Source organism: Chiloscyllium punctatum, chromosome 9 (genome assembly GCF_047496795.1).
Source record: "Chiloscyllium punctatum isolate Juve2018m chromosome 9, sChiPun1.3, whole genome shotgun sequence".
NCBI lineage: Eukaryota > Metazoa > Chordata > Chondrichthyes > Orectolobiformes > Hemiscylliidae > Chiloscyllium > Chiloscyllium punctatum.
The window spans coordinates 36,335,993-36,345,507 of NC_092747.1; the positions used below are offsets into that span (position 1 = coordinate 36,335,993).

The 9,515-nt window shown below is 39.0% G+C and overlaps 1 protein-coding gene across 2 annotated transcripts in view; it reads right to left on the bottom strand.

The window, feature by feature from the left end:
• Window positions 1–9,013, bottom strand: part of pds5b (PDS5 cohesin associated factor B) — a 245,239-nt gene extending 236,226 nt beyond the window's left edge. Inside the window, exon 1 of one of the 2 annotated variants that reach the window (XM_072577231.1) lies at window positions 8,517–9,005. The gene's annotated coding sequence lies outside the window, so the exon portion shown is untranslated. Of the gene's footprint in view, window positions 1–8,516 lie in introns of both variants that reach the window. The other variant, XM_072577232.1, reaches the window with a different exon arrangement.
• Between the last annotated feature and the right edge of the window lie 502 nt (window positions 9,014–9,515).

A 9,515-nucleotide genomic window follows, 5' to 3' on the forward strand; every position in this document is an offset into this window, starting at 1 on the left:
GCCATGATTATGATGTACACTTTATTGTATTATTTCTGAACTGACAAACACTGGGAGCAATTAAAACCACATGCTAGTCACCAGCTAGCTATCTGCAACTGCCATGTCTGAATGACAACACTAAGTAAATACAAGTCCAAATCTCAGCATCTGAAATGTAATTACCTTTGACATAATATTCAAATTACAAATTGTCATGTCTGACTGTATGTTCCAAAAGAGTACAATTCAAAAACTTCCACAAGTTTTTGTTCAGTATTACAATCAACCTTTTCGATTGACTTAAACATAACCTTAAAAGATGCTGTTAGAAGTATTTGCTTATAACGGAAATTCACTTCCAGTCCATGAAGTATTGTGCAAATCATCCAAAATTAACCTAATTAGAAGTTTGAGAATTTGTATGAGAAAACCAATAAATAACAAAGTGATTATAACAACCAAACATTCATTACATTGCCACTAATATGGCCAGAACACTTCAACGTTATTAACTGTGCCAGAATATAATTATTTATTGGATATGCCAGCACCACATTAGTAAATAAACCAATTGAGCCTTTACAGTGCCAAATAAACTTGCTAAAAAAATAATTTTGGTCAAAAGGTCAGCTCACATCAATATTGACTCCTCAAGGGGGTATCAAAATCTTATTGAGGAGTCTGCTGCTGATCACATTCCTGAAGGACAATGAGCTCACCCGAAACAAACTGTGAAACGTGGTTTTTCCTAGATATTATTCTATAACAATACAACTAGCTACATATTGAAACAAAATCAGGAGTTGCTGAAAAAAAAACTCAGCAGGTCTGGCAGGATGTGTGGAGAGAAAGTTAACATTTTGGTGGCTCCTTTTCAGACCCGTGTCAATATTTTTGGCTTAGTTTTCCGAGTTTCCAAGAGCTGCTCTTGGAGGTTAATCAGGGAGTTTTCAAATCTACACTGTTACATCACAGTCCACAATCCAAATTCGAACTCTGATCACTCCATGACAGACTGCCCATTCTATCCATTAGGTCAGTGTCACTTTTCGATAGTTGCCATCTGCATGAGCACAAAAGGTTTTTTTCCAAAAACTTGTTGAAACCAAATTCCCAGGTACTGACCTTGCTAAATAGCCATTTGATTTGATTTATTGTCACATATACCCGAGTACAGCAAAAAGCTTTGTTCACAAGGAGTAACGGCAGATCACAGTAAGGACATACAGATCATAGGATGCAAAAAAAAAATTGGACAGTGAGGCATATTGGTTACACCACTTGGGACATGCATGAAGCAAGATCAATATTATTTGCAGTTAGAGAGTCCATTAAATCAGTTTAGTAACAGCAGGGAAGAAACTATTCTTGAATCTGTTGGAGCATGTGTTCAAGCTTCTGTATCTTCTATCTGACTGAAGAGGTTGTAGGAAAGTATTGCCAGGTTGGGATAGGTCATTGATATTGCCATGGAAATGTTGACAACAAGGTGTAAATGGAGTCCACATATGTAAAGGTTGGCTTCCATGATAGTCTGGGCTAAGCACACAACCTTCTTTCAGTCCTGGACAGAGCAGTTGCCATACCAGGCATTATGCACCCAGATACTATGCTTTCTGTGGTGCATCTGCAAAATTTGGAGAGAGTCCCTATGGACATGGTGAATTTCCTAAGCCACCAGGGAAAGAGGAGGCATTGTTATGCATTCTAGACTATGCATCTACATGGGAAGACCAGGACAGATTGTCAGTTATCGTCAGACCTACAAATTTGACACTCTCAACCCTGACTCCTGCCAGAAACATTGATTCTCCTGCTCCTCGGATGCTGCCTGACCTGCTGTGCTTTTCCAGCACCACACACAACTCTCAAACCCCACTCCGTTGATGTAGATGGGGGCATGTTCTCCTTTCTTTCTGAATCCAATGATCAGTTTTTTTTGTTTTCAAAATCGATAGAGAGGTTACCATCATTGCACCCCATCACCAATTGCCTTCCTGTATTCTGACTCATCATTGTTTGATATCCGTCCTACCAGTGGTGTCGTCAGCAAACTTTAGATGGTTTTTGTTCAGAATTTGGCCACATAGTTGTAGAAATTCAGAAGGAGGTTGAGAACGCATCCATGGTGGGGCGCCAGTATTTAGTGTTATCTATCCCAGTTGTCTATCTTCACTCTGACCATCTTCTGCTCTCTGATTAAACATAATGCTCTTCTCTGGTGATGAAACATCTGCAGAACCTTCAGATCAGGAACCAACCTGCAATTAACTTCCAGGCCTGGCCTCATAAATAAACAAATGTTTGTTGGTCTAGTTTCCTTTTATCACAAGCTGTTACTCTCAGTTCCAAATGACAGCAGAAAAATGAGAAAAGAAAAATAATGAAAAAAAAAAGGAGTGAGAATGTGCATGTGCTGAAATGCAACAATGGAACAAACAAAACACTTACACAGCAAGGGGAAATTGGAAGGAACGTTCATTTTGAGACATCCAAAGATTCTAAGAGGCACTATACAAATGACATGTCTTTCTTCCAGTTCAAAATTTACCATCCTGAGTGTTGATATTGTCATGTCAAATTGAAATAAGAAAGAAACCTGAAATTGAAGTACTCTGGTAGCCAGAAGTCCAAACCCACTTGTGTCTTCTAAGCACTCCTTATTTTAATGTTAGATCTCAAACAAGTATGATACATTTTGGAAAATTATTTTAAGATGTATTCAATTTGAAGTCTAAATTTACCTGCTACAAAACAGATCCTGCAGTTCTTTGCTGTCTGTATCCTATCTGTCTCAAATCCCATTTAAAACAAACATAATTTGAATACTCACTGATTTACCTATTCTAGCAATGTTTCAGTCATAAAACTCTAATCCTTATTTTCTAAAAACTGTATGGCTGCCCTCTTCCTTCCACTTTCTGAAATATAAAGCTGTACTAATCTAATGCCAGCCTCTTACACATCCCAATCTTAAAATTGTTCTACCACTGAAAGCTGTTCAGATCCAAAGCTTTATAACATCTTCCAGAATTCTGCCACCTAACCTCACTACGTTTTCGCTCATGTGGCTCAGTGTTAAACTTTGAAAACATTCCTCTGAAGCATGTTGGCATGCTTTTAGAACTTCAAAACGAACCTATAGAAATACAAGTCATTACTGTAAATTTTCATATTCCTGAACAAGTATGATCAATTAATCATCTAGTAATTGGATGCTCTCAATTCTATATATACTTAGAAATATGCCAGTATTTACTGTCATGCCACATTAACATAATATAGTGCAATTTTAAAACTGTGGCAACCAAAGTTCTAATGTCCCCTCAAGCTGTATTTACACTATCTTCTCCTTACAGATACTGTCAAAGTATTTGTTTTGGTCAGATTTCCAGCCTCTGCTGTATTTTGTTGCTTCATTAATAAAGTGTTGTAGACGACCAACACCTCATGACAAAGCAAGTTTTGGAATTTAAGGCAAAATTGATTTTGATCATCCAAATCTGTAGTGACAAGTATTTTAAAAATATATAGCAGTTATCTATAAAACCAAAACACTGGATTGAAGCTAACTTGATCATGTAAAGCTGCAAGTGATTCCACTCCACTTATCAAAAGAATCTACAACAAGCAACAGTTGAACTATGAACCATTGAGGTCAACAAGTCATTATGACATTTTTCTTCATCATCTCTGTATTTGTTCAAGCCTTCAAATTAAAAAAAAATTCAAAACAGCAACAGAGTAGGGATCGGCACACAAATTGCAGTTGACACAAAAATAAAAATTTGCACCTACCTTGTTGTTACGTGGCTATCCAAACATAAATACCCCCTTACAGCACACATTATGTCAAAGCTTTGAAAAAAAATTGTCATGCATTGACCTATTAGCTCTGGTAACAAAAATCTTCTAGGAAAAATTCTATTGAGCTTGACCAGTTCATTACATTCACTGCAACACAACTCAAAATAAAGAATTGATTATAATCGAATATTACACATCTTCAGTATGCGAGAAAGCACTTCACAGCCAATTAATTATTGAGTTCTTGTAATTGTTGTTGTTACTGGGCAATCATTGTGTTGTCCACAGTCACACATCACAAAAAAAACTGCATAAACATGCCAATGAATTGCCAGTCTAGAATATGAGAATAAATCCTAGTGCTGGCTTTGAACCCACACCAGCTTCTAAATTGAGAAAAAATTCCCATCTCCTCAAACTATAAAATTCTATTTTGTCTCTAAGTTACTCAACTTAATCCTTTGGGAGTCTAGATTAGAGTGGTGCTGGAAAAGCACAGCAGGTCAGGCAGCATCTATGGAGTAGGACAATCGACGTTTCGGGCAAAAGCCCTTTATCAGGAATCCTTTGGGATCATTGCTTAACTCTCTACCTTGGAAGCAATGTTGTGCATACTTGGTAACAAAAGTTTTACCTCCTTCTGGTATCTCTTCCACTTGTCCACTTATGTTTCAAGTCTACATTGAACACAAAAATCAGGTTCCAATTTCTTATCCTGGCATCCATTTTCATTGACCAAAAAAATAAAAATTAAACAATGGCAGATTCTGGCTAGCTCGTGATCATCTTCCATTGAAATTTTAAATCAACTTCAACTGCTTTAGAAATATGCAGCCAGATTATTCTGCACTGGCTACTCCACTTAAAAGCTGGCTCCAATGGACTGAATGAAGTTGCATCAAAACTCTTTTCCTTCCCCTCAACTTTGGCAATCCTTGCTTGGGCACCTGGTTGGAATCATATGTGGTAGACAATCCATTATGACAAGATGATGCTGAAGTTTAAATGTGTGCCCATTCACAATTTTGAAGAGTTATCCAACTGTGGTCAACAGAAATGAAAACCACCATTAGATGAAAGAAAGCAGCTTGGAATGTCACCTCAAAGACAGCATGCTAACGCTAACGTGGAGGACTGAGGGGAACCTAATGATTCAGCAAAGGATGGACAAAAAAAAAGTTGATAAGCTGGCAACAAACCAAGTTTGTAAAGAATCCAGTGGTACATAAAAGACTTCTGTAGCATAAGTGAACAAAAATAAACAGGTCCTTTACCAGAGGGGAGAGAAATTATAATCAAAAGGAAATTGTCTTGGGCACATAAATAAAGACAAAATATGCTAGGTCTCGTGGGAAACAAAGGATCTAAAGAGAATGAGGAGTTTAAGAAAATTATTAGTAAAGATAGTACTCGAGAAAATAATGGGACTAAAGTCACCAAATTTCCTGGATTCGATAGGCGGCACCTGAAGAACTTTTAATAAATAAAAGTTACACAGTGGATGTATTAGGTTTTGATCTATCAGAATACACTAGATTCTGGAAACTCCCTTTGGAGTGGAAGAAAGTGATCATCGCCTCACTATTCAAGAAGGAATTGAGAAAACAAGACGCTAACAGCTAACCTGACATCAGTAGCAGCAGAAATACTAGAACATATTATTAGCAATGTACTAACCAAACACTTAAAAAAAACAAATGATAATTCAGTCACAAATTTGTAAAAGAGTATTAGTGTTCTCCAAAAGATATTAACTTCTTAGAATATTAAGTCATGGTAGATAAAGTGGTATATTTGGACATCCAAGAAAAGGTGTCCCAAGAGAGGCTCTTACACAAAATGAGCTCTCATGGAATGGGGTCAATATATTAGAATGGATTGAGAATTGGTTAATGGTCAGAATAGACCAGGAACAAATGAAGCATTTTTAAATTGGCACTCTGCAAATGATGAGGCAATGGGATCTGCATGTGAACTTCAGCTATTTTCAATCAGTATCAGTAAATTTGAAATCGAAAAAGGAAACATATCCAAGATTCCTAATACTTTGTCACCTCATGTTGCAAGATGTGGGAATCTCAAAGATGTTGCAGGAAGATTGTGGACCTATCAAGAGGTGAGAGCAGACAAGATTATGGCAGGTGGAATACAATGCCATGAAGTTCATCAAACTGGCAGCCAGAATATAATTTTTTAAATATCAAAGAAACTGCTAAATATTTGTATTCCCAAAAACCTGGGGTGACTGCGTACATGAACCATGCAGTTAATATGCACAAACAGCAAGAAGTTAGGAAAGCTAATGTCAGCCTCTATTGCAAAATACACAATTTAATTGTACTTAGGAGGTGATGCATTTTGGGAGGACTAATAAGGCAAGACAATACATCTTGAATGGTAGGAACTTGGGAAATACAGATGATCAGAGGGATCCTTGCGTGTACGTCCAGAGATTCCTGAAGGTAGCAAGACATGCAGAGATGGTGGTGAAGAAGGCAAATAGAATACTTGACTTTCTTAATCAATAAACTGAATACAAAAGCAAAGTCGTCATGATGGAGCTGTATTTAGTTTTAGCTAGCCCACAGCATTCATGATCACCGCAACATCAGAAGGATGTGATCGCACTGGACAGAATGCAGAGGAGATTCACCAGGATATTGCCTAGGCTGGAGTGATTCAGCCATCAAGACAGATGAGATAAACTGGGGTTATTTTCCCTGCAAGCCAGGATGGGGTGGGGAGAGGTGGGGGAGAAAGTGAGAGACTGCCAGTGCCAGTAACCTGATTGAGGTGCACTAACTTCAGATGGACAATGACAGAGACAAACTCTACTCCTTGGTCAATATCAGGGGCACAGTTTTCAAGTAAGGAGCAGGGTGGGGGATAAAACAGGAGGTTTGAGGAAAGGTTTATTTACTCCAAAGGATGGTGAGTATCTGGAATTCACTACCTTAAAAAAAAAAGAGAAGGCAGGAACCAAAGCATTTAAGGACTACTTAGATGAGTATTTGAAATAATAAAAGCATACAAGGCTTTATAAGCCAAGTGTTCGTGGAAAACAGGATGAGAATAAATACATGTTTTGATGATCAGTACAGACAAAAGGGCCTTTTTCTATATTATAAAAGCTCTGACTCTATCACCAATTATATTGGGCCCTCACAGGGCAACATATGGAATACTATATTCAGTTCTGATCTCCTTATTCACAGAAATGAATAATGCTTCAGAAGGAATGTAAAAGGTTCACAAAGTTAGTATGGAGGGAAAGTATCTTCAGATTGAATAGATTTTGCCTAAAGTCCCCAGACTTTAACATTAGAAGTCATCTTATAAAAGAAAGTAAATTCTGGACTACCTGGTTGGGTAGTCTAAAATAGGGGGTCAGTCTTGGAATCGGTTCATTATTTATAGTGGAGACAAGATTTCCTCGACTCAAAAGGGGTTGTGGACATTTGGAATTCTCTATCAGAAACAAATAGATTTTTAGAGACCAAGAAAATGAAGTAATGTGATTATAATGCAAGGAGGAGACTGGGGTAGGTGAACAAGTTCAAAGAATAAAACAGCTTTGTCTCTTCTTTTTCATATACTCCTATAACACTCTCTTGACAGGTATCTTTTTGCTCAGAATGTGGTCATAATCTGCAACACCATCACAAAAGGCAAGGAAATGTGAAGTTAACTACTGTGATTGATTTGTTTACATAATAGTTTTGCATTAATCTTAAAAAAAAATTCACCTTCCTCAAATTTGGAACAAATTATTTAAGAATATTAGGCATCCAGGAAAGAATTTAAACACACCTAAAAGTACTATAAGTGCAGAAAAACAACACTATTAAGCCAATTTTCTTTTCAAAACACCCCAAATTTGTTTCATTCTCAAAAAGACAGAAACAGAATTGGGCACAAAAGATCTTGTCCAGAGGGTACTTTTTATAAAGTCAACCCATCGTACAACTTCTTTAAAAAAAAATATCAAGATTGGTCTTTCGAATAGCAGGGAAAAAATATTTGCGCAGCAAAAACTGTTAGCATTCTCAATCCTCAGCCGTTGCTGGTTTTTAGTAGTACTAAAGTGACAAATTCCACGAACACGGCTGTTGCATAAAAATTTTGCCCTGAATGATGACAGCCACCATATATTGATTGCTGAAAGCAGTGGGGTGGCGGCAACAAAAACAGATATGTAGACGAGCTCGAATACGTCAAATTCTAGGCCAAAGCAAAAACAGGAGTACAACCAGGCCCCGAAATCCTACAAACTCGACCCTTTCGGGAAAATAAACACCCATCAGGTACACTTCAAACGCCATTATTTTCGGTCTTGACTGTCCCTCCACATAACACACAGGCGAATAATCAAGATTTCTCACTAGGGCTTCCAGCAGAAACCCAAGGGCTTTCACCCCGCCCGGCAGTGTCCAGGAGCCAGGATAATTCACTCTCCCGATCACTAAAGACAAAACCACAGCGGGGGAAAAGCATCACCGAGTGAGTGGAGGGGGCAAAAAAAAACAGAGAAACCCAGGCAGAAACGGACATGCACGGAAAGCCGAGCCGCCACACCACACGGTAAATACCCACAAATCCGGGGCCGCCAATACAATAAAACGCAAGAATAAAACCACCACTAATAACAACAGCAGCAGCAGCATGCACATATTTGCAATAAAACGAGAAAGAGGACCCGCGGAGATAGTAACTGCTCGCCTCCTCACCCGTGTGAAAGCCCCAGTCTAATCTGGTCTAGTCCAATTCTCCAACGGCCGCTGCCTCTGCCGCCTGCCCGTGGAACGCTTCAAAATGGCGCCAATTTGTCTCCGTCTGCACCAATGAACGAAGAGCGGGGGAGGGAGTCACTGTCAACACAGCAGTCAACTCAACCCCACAAAACCCCAAATCCAACTCCCACCACAACACACAGAAGTGGAACAGGGCAGATTCTCGCCGCACTGCTTTCTCCGGGGAGTGGGGCCGGAATAGCGAAAGGAAGGAAGGAAGGAAGGGGGAGAGAGAGGGGGGTGGGAAACAAGGTCGACAACAGACGTGCTACCTCTTTTCTCTATCTATATATCTCTATGTGCACTGTAATTAGTGCAAAAAGAAACATCACAGTTAATAAAGAATTGCAGCACCCCTTCAGGTCAATCAATCAGTATACAGTCCCCCAATATGAATTCATTGACTGGGTTGTGGTGGTGGGGGAGACCAGCGGCCCGCCTTATTCCCGGTTTGGAAGTGGTGCAGCGTTAATAAAAGTTTAGCCGAAGGAACTTCATGAGTTGGACGGTCGAGTGGAAAATTGAAGCAAGAGCATCTCCAAACGTCGAAAAGAAGGTATTACAAGCTTTTTCAAAAACAAAAAAAATTCCAAGTACAGGGTTCTATAGGATACAAAAGTATCTCCGCAAGATATTGAGGTTCAAGCTTTGATAAAAATACTTCATATTTCGACGCTGATACCAAACTCTTCACAATTTGGAAACATTGTTGGATGAAAGGTGACAGCACGAAGTGCACGCCGCCATAAACAAAAATATATCACTGGGCAGGGATATGGTTTATTTGCACTTTCAGAAGGCATTCAATAAGGTCCAGAATAAGAAATTAGGGTGGCACAGTGGGTCAGTGTTAGCGCTGCTGCCTCACAGGGTTTGAGTCCAACCTTGGCCGACTGTTTGTGTGGAGTTTGCCCATTCTCCATGTCTGCATGGGTT